Raw genomic sequence first — 5,410 nt, 5'->3', positions numbered from 1 at the left:
GGTACAGCTGAGCTAATAGAGTCCTATCCCAGGTGGTCCCAGGTCCACAAGATTAGGACTTCTTAACCTTTTACACTTGAGACAACTTTTCACCTGAGAAAATTTTACATGACCCTGGGTATATAGATATATGAAATAGGCATACAAACAAAATATTTATAAGTAATTATAAAGAATTTTATTTTAAAACAATTATTTTGCATATGTAGAATTTCACCATTAATTAAAGACAAAGGCAAATTTGCATACTAATGAGATGGGTGTGCTTGTTTAATTTTACGTAAAGAATTAACTCTTATCTAAATATTTGACACTTCAGGATGGAGAACATCTTTAGTGTTTTTCACAGTTGATGTTTTGATTCTATAATCAGGAATGCAGAGAACACTGGTTCACATAAATACATAGTACAGAATGGCAGAAGGATGCCTTGGACCATCTCAGAAATTGTTGAAAATTCTGTCTTAATCCTCAGCCAAAATTCATTTAAAGGTTTTTTTTTTAAGTGAAATTCAAATCAGCAACTGAAGTAGCAATTTTTTGAATTTATTTATTTTTTTATTTCATGTGTATGAGTGTTTTGTCTGCATGTTCAAAAGTGCATCCATGTCATGCAGAGTACCTGCAGAGGCCAAAAGAGGGTGTAGGATCCCTGGAGCTGGAGTTACAGATGTTGTTAGTTTCCATATGGGTGCTGGGAACCATACCCAGGTCCTCTACAAGAGCAGCCAGTGCTCTTAACTGCTGAGCCATCTCTCCAGTCCTCAAGTAGCAATTTTTAAAAACAAACATTTGAACACAATACAAATCAAAGATATACTAATTTAATAGTTCCATGCTAAGGAATGACAGTAGGAAAACATTAAATGCTTTTGTTTTCTGTAATTAAACCATAATGTTTCCATAAGAGCAGAACACTTTGTATGTACAATAAAGACATTGGGATCCACAGCATACAGTCGTCTCGAGTCTTAGTCGAGGAGTTTCAGGTGGCGCTCATGAGCATTATGTGGTGTGATGGTGTGCACAGTACAAAGTGTGCAGTTTGTGTGTTCTGAACCTAGGCTGCAGTGACGTTCCACAGTGCAACATAGGTAAGTGCTAGAGTCTTGTCAGAAACACTTCAGATTCATTACTTCTGGATTTGAATTAATTTTGGTGTTGGTGTGTTCAAAAATCCTTTAGTATTACCAAACGTTTCACAGCCCCATATTCAGTTAGAGGACCCCAAATAGAGCTGTGACTCACAGTTTAAGAAGCAGAACACTGATTTGTGGATGAAAGCCAGCCAGTCATTGTCTCTCAATTAAAACAAGAGATCTCCAACATAAACCGTTTGAAATAGCCAGGGAGAACCTCCAGATGTGATTCCTCTCGAAGCCTATATACCGAACAAAGCTCCCACTGAAGCCAGGAGGCAGGACACCAGAATCACATTTACAGCTATTCATAAATGATGCAGGTCTAATTGCTGACGCATGGAGGGATGGGGTAGAAAAGCACTGGTGATCTGATCTCGTGTTCGATTTCTTGGAAACTGATTAATGAACGCAGGGTCTTACCACCAACCATTCACCATCAAAGAGATAAAGGGGAAAGATTCGTTTCCTGTGTGTAGTCTGCTTTTAGCTTGAATGTCACTTCCAGGAAGCCTTCCCTGCCCAGGACTCTGATTAATGGCCTCCTGCTGTAACTGCTCAGCTCTCGTGCTTTGTGGCACTGTCTCGTGGTGTCTTAATTACTTATCTATGTCTTGCACTGGTCTGTGAGACTCTGCAGGGAGGCACCAGCTGCCAGTGTAGTCATAGACCCTCAGGAAAAAAAAAATGTGAGAGCGGGAATTTGTGGAAAGAATCTACCGCAGGGAAGCTTTGTTGGGGACGGACCACAGAATGGTGAAGCTACTGGCTGAAATTCTTGTCTGCAATTCCACTGACAGTGTGAAACTACAGAACTAGAAAAAAAGTGAAAAGCCAGTGATAGTGCTGGGCTGTCATCATGGAAAAGATTTTTTAAAAAGGAAATGGGTGGGAGAGATGGCTCAGTAGTTAAGAGTACTGGCTGCTCTTGCAGAGGACCCAGGTTTGAATCCCAGCACCCACATAACAGCTAACAACCGTCTCTAACTCCAGTTCCAGGGGATCCGATGCCCTCTTCTCACCTCCTTGGGCATTGCATGACACAGGTGCACTTAAATACATGCAAGCAATACACTCATACACATAAAATAAAAACAAAGGAAACAAATTTATAGGACTCAGAATTTGCATTAACTGCCCTTGATTGTTAACTAAGCAAATCCTTTTATGGAGCTGGGGTTGTTTTCTATTGTTCTGTTTTATTTTGTTGAGATAGTTTCACAAAGCCCAGGCTGGCCTCAAACCTCTTGCTATGTAGCTGAGGCTGGTCTTGAACTTGTAAGCCTCCTAAGTACTTGGATTACAGGCAAGATCCCCTGTACCCAGCAATTAACAGATCTTTAATACCACCTAGTTAATCAGTTTCCAAGAAATCAAGCACAGGATAGAGTTTTTTTCTTGCTCTGTCCCTGACTTCCACGCGTTAGCAATCAGACTTGCAGCGTTTATGTGTTGTTAAGCAGATACCATGGACAGAGTTGGGAAAACCAGGATTTATATGCAGCAACACTGAGCGGAATCATCAATTTGAATTCATGCCTTTGAGGCATTTTCTTAGCTCAGCAACTGAAATTCTTACCTTCCTGGGCAACAACGTAAATAGTTTGAGGCAAATGTAACCAAATAGTTTGAGACAAATGTAACTAGGTAAGAGGAGGGTTTCTTAGACAATCTGCTCTTCTTCTGCCAGTTAAAGTGGCAACAAAATAGCAAGAAAGCTGGTCACCTCTCTAGGTCTTTGAGATGGCTCAGTGGGTAAAGGAACTTGCCAACAAACCTGATGACCTGAGTTCAATCCTGGGTATCCACATGGTTTAAGGAGAGAACTGACTCCTGCAAGTTTTCCTTTGACCGCCATACAGTGCCCCACACTAACTAACTAACTAACTAACTAACTAACTAAATAAATAAATAAATAATAAATAAATAAATAGATGTAAGAAAAAATTTGAAAAGATCCCCAAAGGAAGTTTTCCTGGATATGCCACTTGAGTCACCAACTGCACCAAGTCCTTTCTGCTTTCCTTTCTTATCTGACATATGTCTCTGAATACTTTGTTTTCCTTCCTTTACCAAGAAGGGGAAGGGGGCGGGGATGTGGAAGTGCATCCTTTTAATATTCATTCAGTCATCAAAAATTTTGTAAATTGCTAAAGATGTAATCATAAAGGCTATAGAATCAGGCAGAGTCTTAGTCATTATTAGTTACTATTATTATTATTATTATTGGTCTTTTTTGAGACAGGGTCTCCCTGTAGCCCCAGCTGTCCTGGAACTCCCTATGTAGACCAGACTGGCCTTGAGGCCGGCCTTGAACTCACAGAGATCCACCTGCCTCTGCCTCCCGAGTGCTGGGATTAAAGGAGTGCGCCACCACACCCGGCTGTTACTATTCTTTTTTAAGAAAATATATTTTATTATTTTATTTTATGTGTATGAGTGTATTTCCTGCCTGTATGTAAGTGCACCTGTGTCATGCAATGCCCACAGAAGTCAGAAGAGGATGTCAGATTGCCTTGGAACTGGAGTTACAGATGGTTGTTAGCCACCATGTGGGTGCTGGGAACAGAACCCCAGTACTCTGCAAGAGCAGCCAGTGCTCTTAATCTCTGAGCCATCTCTCCAGTCCCATTACTTAATATGCTTATCTGCCATGTTTCTTAATTTCTTTCTCTATAAAATAGGGATAACTGAGTAATAGCTGTTTGTGTTGCTTGGTTTTGTGATAAATCCTCCTGAAAGGGCTTGAGGACTGTTTCTTTCTTGTCAAATTGCAGTCTTTTCTTCATCTGCAAGTAGTTTGCTCATCTGCCATTAAAAACCTGGGGTGGCTACTCTTAGGAGATAATTTTAGTCTGACAATCCAATGTATTAACAATTGTGTCTGATGTGGCCTTGGTGTTTATTGCTCATCTCTGTCATGAGGTCTGTTGCTGGCTTGCTAACTGGCAATGACTTTATCACAGCATCCAGAGAATTTGGCTCCATGCCTCCCAAAAGGGAAAGCAAAGTTATCACTGGGTGTCAAATCTGTCATGCTCAAGCTGTGCCCACAGCTGGCCAGTGGACAAACCTATGCCTGCTCCCTCTGAACTGGTGTCTCCCCCCTGGAAGAGGGGTGCCATGTATCTTTTTGACCTTTTAAAAACAGTTTAACAGTGATGAAGAGCAATCTCACCATGGGAGAGCTGAGAAACCATGAAAATCATAGCTAATTACTACTGTCTTAAGACAACAACAAAGATTTTGTTGGGAAAACAAAACATTCTGATATCAGTTTGTTTTCCATTTGTGAATGAGTATTCCATTTTTGAATTGCTGTTTTTCTAAGAATCTATTTTTTACCTTGGGAGTTTGGCAGGGACATGGCTGTCTCCTTGTTCCTTGGCCCTTCAAATTCTTGTAAATTTTACCTTGCATGGTTATTGGGAGGATTATGGTAACAGGAAAACCCATCCTTTGTCTTTGAACAAAGAATAGAATCAGGTAAACTGGGTAAACTCTAACCTCTCTTCTTTGTATGAAAAATAGGGATTAACATATGACATGATGCAAATTTAAGAGTTTAACACGGGGCTTGGTGTAGTAAATATCTAAAAGATGATATTAAGTTAGTTAACTATTAGCGGCTAAAAATAGGGCCCGCTCTCTCCCTCTTTCTACCGATGATACTTACCAGGGTCTAAAGTTAACCTTAAACTTTACCATCCGGTGGTCTGACGTGGGCTCAGGAAAAGAGGCAGAATACCATAGTGGAAAAATCAGGGACATTCTCACCGAACAATGCGCATTTAAATCCTAGACCTATCTCTTCTTCACGGTTGCTGAAGTCACCCTGTCTCCTGGGTAACTTGGGGATAAAGAGGCTCATCACTGGGGTTGGCGGCAGTGAGATGAACGCCTTGGAGGCTACGGTTGGATTAGGGCCAGGACCGGTCCCGGAGCCTGGACCGCTAGGAAATGGGACCCAGAGCTGGGGAAGAGGACCGGACTGAGGCCCGGGAGGCGAAGCCGAGGGATCACCCGGGCTTTTGTTGGCGGCTGGAGCTGCATCCACGCAGGCCAGAGGATGCAAGCCAGCTGTGGCGGCGGGAAGCACCCCGAGGTGCGCTCCAGTCCGGCCGGGACATTAAATGCAGGTGGCGAGCACTCGGGAGAATATATAGGCTGCGACGCGCCCCTTAGTGACAGCCCGGCAGGCCACTGGCGGCGGCGGCGGGGCGCGGGGCGGCGACGGCCAATGGCTGGCGGGGTCGCGGGCGGGGCCGGGG

This window comes from Nannospalax galili, unplaced genomic scaffold (genome assembly GCF_000622305.1).
Source record: "Nannospalax galili isolate Female #2095 unplaced genomic scaffold, S.galili_v1.0 scaffold182, whole genome shotgun sequence".
NCBI lineage: Eukaryota > Metazoa > Chordata > Mammalia > Rodentia > Spalacidae > Nannospalax > Nannospalax galili.
The sequence above is the reverse complement of the archived record's forward strand: the minus strand, read 5'-3'. Positions refer to the sequence as shown.